This window comes from Coregonus lavaretus (genome assembly GCF_964263955.1).
Source record: "Coregonus lavaretus genome assembly, chromosome: 13".
NCBI classification, from domain to species: domain Eukaryota; kingdom Metazoa; phylum Chordata; class Actinopteri; order Salmoniformes; family Salmonidae; genus Coregonus; species Coregonus lavaretus.
In genome coordinates this window covers 39,473,720-39,484,156 of record NC_140000.1, presented here as the reverse complement: position 1 = coordinate 39,484,156, position 10,437 = coordinate 39,473,720, and positions in this window count along the sequence as shown.

The window sequence follows — 10,437 nt, the reverse complement described above, 5'->3', positions numbered from 1 at the left end:
GTCCCCAGGGAGAAGAGGAACAGTTGTGCTGGTCCCCAGGGAGAAGATTCCCTGAAGAGAGCTAGAGAGAACAACGAGAATGACATGACGCTAATACAGCCTCTCCCAGGTGGGCTCCCTACTAAAGTACTGCTCTGACTGTCACTGTGTTCAAGCAGAGCTAAAATTAACACAGGGATCAGTGCTACACGGTGAATAGCATTCTCCTGGTGGTAGAATGTTTATTTTGATTGGGGATTTTCTGCATTTATCAAAGTCCCATCAGGTAGCCTGATTTCAGATGTTTCTATGTAAAATGATTATTTGGGAAATCATTCTTCTTGCAAAGCACGTAAACGTTTAAATCAAACTATTATATTAGTCTGACTAATCACAATAATCATATTATTGTGTGCATGTAATGGTACTGAATGACTCAGGATACACAGTCTCTGAGATTTTTTAGATCCATGAGAAAGAAAGGAAAAAAGAATGGGAGGAATCTCCAGGAGAGGAACAGTCGTGCTGGTCCCCAGGGAGAAGAGGAACAGTCGTGCTGGTCCCCAGGGAGAAGAGGAACAGCCGTGCTGGTCCCCAGGGAGAAGAGGTACAGCTGTGCTGGTCCCCAGGGAGAAGAGGAACAGCCGTGCTGGTCCCCAGGGAGAAGCGGAACAGCCATGCTGGTCCCCAGGGAGAAGAGGAACAGCCGTGCTGGTCCCCAGGGAGAAGAGGAACAGTCGTGCTGGTCACCAGGGAGAAGAGGAACAGCCGTGCTGGTCCCCAGGGATAAGAGGAACAGCCGTGCTGGTCCCCAGGGAGAAGAGGAACAGCCGTGCTGGTCCCCAGGGAGAAGGGGAACAGTCGTGCTGGTCCCCAGGGAGAAGAGGAACAGTCGTGCTGGTCCCCAGGGAGCAGGGTAACAGTCGTGCAGGTCCCCAGGGAGAAGAGGAACAGTCGTGCTGGTCCCCAGGGAGAAGGGTAACAGTCGTGCAGGTCCCCAGGGAGAAGAGGAACAGTCGTGCTGGTCCCCAGGGAGAAGGGTAACAGTCGTGCAGGTCCCCAGGGAGAAGAGGAACAGCCGTACTGGTCCCCAGGGAGAAGAGGCACAGTCGTGCTGGTCCCCAGGGAGAAGAGGAACAGTCGTGCTGGTCCCCAGGGAGAAGATTCCCTGAATTGAGCTAGAGAGAACAACGAGAATGACATGACGATAATACAGCCTCTCCCAGGTGGGCTCCCTACTAAAGTACTGCTCTGACTGTCACTGTGTTCAAGCAGAGCTAAAATTAACACAGGGATACACTAGGGGTGAGATGCAAGTGAATACCAGCATATTCTTACAGAATGGGGAATCAGTTGCTCATACAATACACAGAATAATCAATATGAATTGATCTCAATCCCCTCGCTATCCCCTACAGCACCTGTCAAACTCATTCCACGGAGGGCCGAGTGTCTACGGGTTTTCACTCCACCCTTGTACTTGATTGATGAATTAAGGTCACTTATAAGTAAGGAACTCCCCTCAGCTGTTTGTCTAGGTCTTAATTGAAAGGAAAAAACAAAAACCTGCAGACACTCTGCCCTCCGTGGAATGAGTTTGACACCCCTGCCCTACAGCAACCCAATCCATTGAAGAAAATTGACATAAATAGCAGAATCTTTCAAATCATCTTTCCCCCTCTCTACACAGCTCCATCACTTCAGTACGTGCAAACAAACACACCACTCGTTGCCTGAGTCCACAACTGTTCCCTACACCGAGGTGAGAGAATGCCTCGGAGTGTTAGTCCCTGTGGACACCAGTGTCTGTATGATAACAGCCACTCTCTCTCTCTCTCTGTGTGTGTGTGTGTGTGTGTGTGTGTGTGTGTGTGTGTGTGTGTGTGTGTGTGTGTGTGTGCGTACGCGTGCAGTCCCTGTGGACACTAGTGTCAACCTGTAAGGCAATATGAACAAACCCTTTGTTCTTCTCAAGGAGCACCACTTCATCAACGACTGGAGCTCCTGGTTCCACTTCCCCCTGGGAGGAGAGGAAGGGGCTAAACTGTCTGTACAATGTTGGGATGGCCCCCGGCTCTGTCCCCTGGCCCTCCCCTGGAGTCCATTTTGGCTTATTCTACTATCAAAACATACTGTTACTGCTATTATGGTGAGGTCCTAATGATCTGCCTTGATGTCTCAGATCAGGGACCATATTCACTCTCAGAGTAGGAGTGCTGATATGGGATCAGTTTTGCCTTTTAGATCATAATGAATAATATCGTCAGGTGGGGACCTGAGCCCGCATCTCAGAGTAGAAAATTGGTCATAAGTGCTGAGAATAGAGAAAAAAAATGTCCTACTCTAATGGGTAAAAATAAAAGCTTTGGTCATAATAGTCCCACCTAGTCGACAGATATTTAGGAGACCTCATGAGCTGTCCTAACCAGTTAAGAGTTACCAGCAGGTGTCTTGATAAGAGAAAAATGCAGCGAGTTAGTGGTTCCTGCGCCAAATGAAATTGCTTTGGAGTTGTTAAAATAATGTTTTGATATTTCTATATTTCTATTTGATCAATCCATAAATAATCTAGAGACCTACATGGAACAGTATCTCTTGCGCTTTTGATAATGATTTTACATGAGGCATATTTAACATGATATGACTAAATACTTATAACCACTAGGCTAATAAATAAACACGTTTTTCTTTCAATTATTTTAATTACCTACATGATATTTCAAGTTATCCCTTTGGATCGCAACATCACGTTGTTAAAAATATGCCTAAATTGGGCTTATGTTAACTTTGATTGTGTTCAATGAAAATTATAGACCTTTCAAACATTGTATGAAACGTTGTATGCAACATTATCGGCAAGTGACTTGATGCCTCCTGTACCATAGCGATTTAGAGTTGAGTGTGTTGATATAACCGTAATATTGTCAAAATTCATATTTTAACAACCATCAGAATTGAACAAAAAAAGGGTATAGATGCCAACATATTAGGCAATAATTAAGAGTAGGCAAAGTGATCGTGTTAAAATTATTTCAAACATTTTACAATTGCAACATTTGTTGTACAGTCACATTGACCGTGGTTGTCTTAAGCGTGCTTTACAGTTCTCAGCTGGCGATGCCTCATCGCGACTGGTTTTTACCCATCATTTGCAAAAATGTAAATGAGCGTCATCACTATCTTTCCTTTGAGGTCCCTCAAACTGTCGTGATTACGAGCTGAGATAAACTTTTTTGAGTTTATTTTACTCCTGGCTCAGAGTTTGTCTGGGCAGTGTCTTAAAATCATCCTAAAACCTACTCTGAACTGGGAGTTTTTTTAGTCTTAAAACAGGTTTTAACAAGATTCCTAGGACCTTTTCTGAGATGCTTTGTGGATACCGGCCCTGAGTGTTATTGTCCTGTTATGAAGCAGGTTCTACCCATGCCTCTTTTAATTAGTCAAAGGTGACCTTCAAGAAATCCTCTCATCTTAAAGTAAATCCACAGCAGAGATAGCTAACCTACTACATGAAACACAGGATTTCAGACAGCATTACCATGGTAAGCTTTTAGGAAAACATCAATGCCTCTTAGCTAGGTGACTGATATTTGAATTTGCTGAATAATTTTCAAAGAAGCCATGTGTTATTGACTATCAGAAATACAAGCATTGTATTAAGATCACAAAGATTTCATTGAAGTGACACAGATTTGTGCTCGAAGGAGAACTAATTACTAACTGGCACCTTTAAAGGCTCCTTCAGGAATCACCACTTTCAGCCTGGTATCAGTTTATGAGCATCAAATAGTGAATATTTTGCAAAAAGATACGCATCACAGTTATCCTCCTTGGGTGTTAGTAGTGAAGTGATAATGGATAACATCTTCACCCTGAAGTCTCTCTCCTCTCGTATAAACACAGGTTTAAGAAAGTCACGGGTATCTGGTTTGCACATGACTCTGTACAGGATTAACAGTTCACTGAAAGGAAGTTTGGATGAAAGATGCAAGAAAGAAAGGATGGACTCAAAACAAAAATGTTACAACTCAACGAGGTGTCTGCATGGGTGGTCCCAGATTATGCCTGTTCCTGGACTAAAAATACTTTCATTGGAGAGTGTTTGCTAAGTGTGCTTTTTGGCAGGAGAGGACTTACAGTAATTTGGAGTCTGTGTATACAAGAACCAGCTCTTGAACTACCATCCTTTCCGGCAGGGGGTGTAGTTGTACATCAAGCTGCCTCATGCTGCAAAAACAGGAGATAGGCTCCTGCCCTATGGGCTATTCTGGCTCAGACAAGGTTTACTTACTCACTTACTTACTGGGCCTTGAACACGAGCTCAATGTAATTGGCATATGCTTACCTCACAAATTCTCAAATATTTATGATTCCATTAAATTATTCCCTTCAACATTACTCACATCAACATTAATCACTGACAGCCTTTCATTAATATCCATGTATCTGGGAACATATGCAGCGGAAAATAAGACACACCTGGTCTAGAATGATGGGGATTGGATTCGTCCACCCTCATCCCACGAACCATTCATACACATGCACACGCACACACACACACGCACACACACACGCACACACACACACACACACACACACACACACACACACACACACACACACACACACACACACACACACACACACACACACACACACACACACACACACACACACACACACACACACACACACCTTCCCTGCTAGGCGGTGGGACTTGGAGTCTAGTGTGTGTGTGTGTGTTTTAAGACTCCATCTGTGTGGGCCAGGTCTTTACTGGTGAGACCTGGAGAGGTGTGGGTGGGGGTTAACCCAGGGGAATCTGACTCTTGCTCCCCTGCTCTCCTCCTCATGCATGGTTAAACTTGATCTATCTCCTCTGTCATGTCTCATTTCCCTAGAGGTTAGGGCTGAGGTGGGCCATATAGCAACAAGATCTGAAAGTTTCCCTTCGAAATTCAACGTATTATGAATGAAAGTCTATTTTTGAAGCATTAATTCCGCATTGTTACAGGGTTAATTCCGAGCGGTTACAGAGTTAAAACAGAAACAACTCAAAGGTTAACAGTTTAGGCTTTAATTCCGAGTGGTTAAGGTTACCCTTATGGAAAAACCACATGAATTTCACGTGAACACGTGATCTCGTGTGATCATGTGATTTAATGTGAAGTTAATGTGATAACGTGACAATGTGAAGCAACATGTGATCACATAAAACTACACGTGACAACATGTGAGGACGTGAGAACATGATCTTATGTGAAATTAATGTGAAATAAATGTGACAACATGGGGATGCAAAATTTCTACATGTGATAACATGAAACTACACGTGACAATCTGAGCACATGAAATTGGCCCCAACTCCCAACTGTTCACTGTGTCCTCTAAATCAGGTAGGCACATTCCTTCATATGATGTGGGAGTGCCCTGCAGTGAAATGCTTCTGGGACAAAGTTAAAAAATGCATTTCAAAATGCATGAATGTAAATATTAAATGCTTTGCATCTACTATGTTACTTAACGGTGATAGCTCCTTGAATCTCTCAAAAAATCTGAGACAATTACTGCTGGCAGGCAGCATGTCACGCTCGTCGGGAACAGAGGAGGACCAAGGCGCAGCGTTGAATGCGAACATATTTATTCATATAATGATCACACGATCAAAACAACAAAACGATGACGTGACAGTCAATGGTCAAACACAGACCAACACGAACAAGAAACCACAAACAATGAATGCCTAACGGCTACCTAAGTATGACTCCCAATCAGAGACAACGAGCTACAGCCGTCTCTGATTGGGAGCCACCCTGGCCAACATAGATATACACCAACTAGAACCAACACACATGAAAACTCACACCCTGGCTCAACATACTAGAGTCCCCAGAGCCAGGGCGTGACAGTACCCCCCCCTAAAGGCGCGGACTCCGACCGCGCCAACCAAATACCACAGGGGAGGGACCGGGTGGGCACTCCGCCTTGGCGGCGGATCCGGCTCCGGGCATGATCCCCACTCGCTCTCTAACCCCCCAAAGTACCCCTGGTCCGGTCTGGCCCTGCTGACCGGAGCTGGACTGCACACTGGTGGAGCGGATTGCTCTAGCTCCGGCGTGAAGCAGCTGACCCGTGCTGAACCAGGCACCAGTGGAACAGGCACGGGCTGTGCCAGACTGACGAAACGCACCCCTGACTTGGTGCGGGGAGCAGGAGCGGGCCGAACCGGGCTGACGAAATGCACCACTGACTTGGTGCGGGGAGCAGGAACGGGCCGAGCCGGGCTGACGAAGCGCACCACTGACTTGGTGCGGGGAGCAGGAACGGGCCGAGCCGGGCTGACGAAGCGCACCACTGACTTGGTGCGGGGAGCAGGAACGGGCCGAGCCGGGCTGACGAAGCGCACCACTGACTTGGTGCGGGGAGCAGGAACGGGCCGAGCCGGGCTGACGAAGCGCACCATTGGCCTGGTGCGGGGAGCAGGAACAGGCCGGACCGTACTGGGGACACACACCACTGGTCCTACGCAGGGATCTGGAATGGGCCGGACCGGACTGGTAACACACCCCAGTACCTCTCGCCGTGCCTCTACACCTTCCATCCCCTCTTCGACCAGTAGCCCCCGTAACCTGGCGGCCTCCTCTGCCAACCCGCTGGGCCGCTCTGCCGCGGTCTCCTGCTGGCCCGTCGTCCACGGCGTTAGCCCCCCCCTAAACATTTTCTGGGCATCTCTCCTACCCGTGGACCAGGTCTCCATGTCCCTCGCCAGCCTTTCGCCCTTCTGCCTCCATGTCAAGCCCTTCTCTTCCTCACCCGGCTTGACCCAGTCGAGGAGGCGAAGGAGATCTGCTAGAGATCTCCCTGGCGATGGCTCCTGGACACGCTGCTTGGTCCAGTCTTGGTGGTTTCTTCTGTCACGCTCGTCGGGAACAGAGGAGGACCAAGGAGCAGCGTTGAATGCGAACATATTTATTCATATAATGATCACACGATCAAAACAACAAAACGATGACGTGACAGTCAATGGTCAAACACAGACCAACACGAACAAGAAACCACAAACAATGAATGCCTAACGGCTACCTAAGTATGACTCCCAATCAGAGACAACGAGCTACAGCCGTCTCTGATTGGGAGCCACCCTGGCCAACATAGATATACACCAACTAGAACCAACACACATGAAAACTCACACCCTGGCTCAACATACTAGAGTCCCCAGAGCCAGGGCGTGACACAGCACTACCACCAAAAAAGATTTTGGCTCTTAAATGGCAATTACCTCACCCTGTCCCAATTTGCCAGTGGATATAGTTAATATTATAAGTTATAACATTAGAATTATTGCCAGTGAGAATGAATGGCGCTAGTCAAGAAACAATTGAGGCCTGGACAAATACGCTTGACTCTGTAAAGAATAATCTCAGGTAAAGCCCAACACATACAAATAAACAAGTTATAAAGCCCAACAGGTTGGTGCACAGTTATGGCTTTACCTGTGCAGAGCACATGCCCCTTTGCCCTTCCAGTCTCCTGTGGTGTCCGAACGATGCTGCGATGATGTGTTGATAAGAAATCCGCTGACACTGTACTTGATTATAAAGGTGTATTATATCAAAGATTTCAGTATCAATTTACAGACTTCTGCAGAATCTGGAGAGCAACAACCCCAATCTCAAATATGATCACTCTCCCCTTCCTTTGTTCAAACATGGTATATATATATCCTATGCCCTATGTAACATAAGATGGCGTGTTTTGAATAGACCAATCCCTGGCCTCCACATATCCCAATGTCCACTGTTTTAGGGGGCCCCTATAGTAACACTTTCCAGATGTTTCAGCAAAGTAAAGTAAAGTTCATTTAACCAACAACATGAAAACCTCAGCCAAAGTTATAAATGTTCAGATACTACACTCCAAAGTGCCCTTTTGGGTGGTGGTATAATTTCCCCAATATAATATCTCACTCAGAGTGCCTTTCCTTTTTGAGTGAATTGTAGAGTTACCACCCATGACTGTATTTGTTAGTGACAGAGACATGGATGTTGAATTCATTCATTTTCAGTCCTGTGGACTTCATCAAGTTAATTCCTACTGTAGCTGAATGTTATCATTAAAATTAAACTCTTTACGACAATACATTACATACACTGAGTATACCAAACATTAGGACCCCCACTTTTGCCCTCAGAACAGCCTCAATTCGTCAGGGCATGGACTCTACAAGGTGTCAAAAGCGTTCCACAGGGATGCTGGCCCATGTTGACTCTAATGATTCCAATAGTTGTGTCAAGTTGGCTGGATGTCCTTTGGATGGTGGACCATTCTTGATACACACAGGAAACTGTTGAGTGTGAAAAACCCAGCAGCGTTGCAGTTCTTGACACAAAACCGGTGCGCCTGGCACCTACTACCATACCCCATTCAAAGGTACTTAAATATTTTATCTTGCCCTTTCACCCTCTGAATGGCACACATACACAATCCATGTATCAAGGCTTCAAAATATTATTTAACCTGTCCCTCCCCTTCATTTACACTGATTGAAGTGGATTTAACAAGTGACATCAATAAGGGATCATAGCTTTCACATAATTAGTCTGTCATGGAAAGAGCAGGCGTTCTTAATAATAATATGCCATTTAATAGACGCTTTTATCCAAAGCTACTTACAGTCATGCGTGCATACATTTTTACATATGGGTGGTCCCGGGGATCGAACCCACTACCCTGGTGTTACAAGCGCCATGCTCTACCAATTGAGCTACAGAGGATGTTTTGTTTACTCAGTGTATGTCATAAGGCCTTACTTGATGGCCAAGTTTTGCCCTAACACAATCGTGTTATGAACTTCATGGTTTACAGGCCACATTATGCTGGCTTGCAAAGTGATGTGTAGTGATGTTATGTTTGATGCCGGAGCTCCGAGGAATGCATCGAAATCACTAAGCAGTGTACTTCAAAGCAGTGTGCCGATGCCTGTATCACTTAAAAATCACCAAAAAATCTAGCTGCAGTAGAGCATGCTGAGAAATATGATAATGATGGGTGTGACATTGATGGGAATGTTTTACTCTCCCTGGGGTTCTTTTACACCATTGTGAAAGAACACTCTTACAGAGTTAATTTAACTCCTGAATCACACTAGAAATGTTACACTGAAAAATCAACACTAGGTAACACTGGCAAATTTGCTGTGTATAGTCGCTGGAGTCAAATGTGAAACCAGTCATATGGCAGCAAACTGAAGCATATCAACATATCAATTTTCCCACAGTAAAGCTTATGAAATGCTCTGCCATTATGCAGAATTTAAATTGTACGGCCTTTTAACTTTCAGGAATGGGCACTCTCGAATGTCTTAATTATAGGCTACCCCGACATTCTCTGTTTCCTATTTCTATCATGTTAAATATGAGTTACTATCAGTATGGGCCATCAGTAGGCCTAGTAACCATGCATATTCAACTGCCAATGTATTGTTAGTTCCTTTCAGTTGGTATAGCCGACATTATCATTCCATTTCATTCCATTGTTTTGTTTACATTCATTTGCCACCTCTGTAAATGTCATCACGGCCATGTGGTTGTTGCTGAGAATAGTTAGTAACAGTTGATAATATAAAAAAAGAAATGTAGGCTAATTAAATAATTACGGAGCGAAGCGGAGCGCAGACCAAGCCATAACAGTTGGAACCCAATGCATGGTGGAATACTAAGCACAGTATTAATTTAACACTCAAAAGTGTGGACCCGTATAGACACTGGCACAGTGTTAAATGTAATACTGTTTGAATAAACTCACTTAAGGGGCAGTTGAAATCGGCGAGGGGGCATATTTTTTGAGGGGTTCTTGCATTGGAATTATATTGAATTCTGCTTATATCACTCTGTCGTAGCCGGCCGCGACCGGGAGACCCATGGGGCGGCGCACGATTGGCCCAGCGTCGTCCAGGGTAGGGGAGGGAATGGCTGGCAGGGATGTAGCTCAGTTGGTAGAACATGGTGTTTGCAACGCCAGGCTTGTGGGTTCGATTCCCACGGGGGGCCAGTATGAAAAAATATATATATAATGTATGCACTCACTAACTGTAAGTCGCTCTGGATAAGAGCGTCTGCTAAATTACAAAAATGTAAATGTATACTGCAATAAACATAAAGTTCAAATGCAGAGACTCCAAGAGCATTGAGTGCTTTTGAAGTGACAGGTTGGCGTGAAATCTCAGGAGGACAAAGATTCTGCAGGTGGCAAGCAGGTAGAGGTGCAAGTTGGATTTATTTACACAGCGCTGGTGTTTCAAAGATGACGGTGATATTTACAAATATAATGTATATACAAAGTTCTGATTTCAAAAGATAAAGCCTCTCATCAGGCAAAACCAATAACGCACAGGTCAACCAGGCTCAGATACTGCCTCCCCTTGAGTTACCCAAAAGTTAACTAGAACATCCCCAA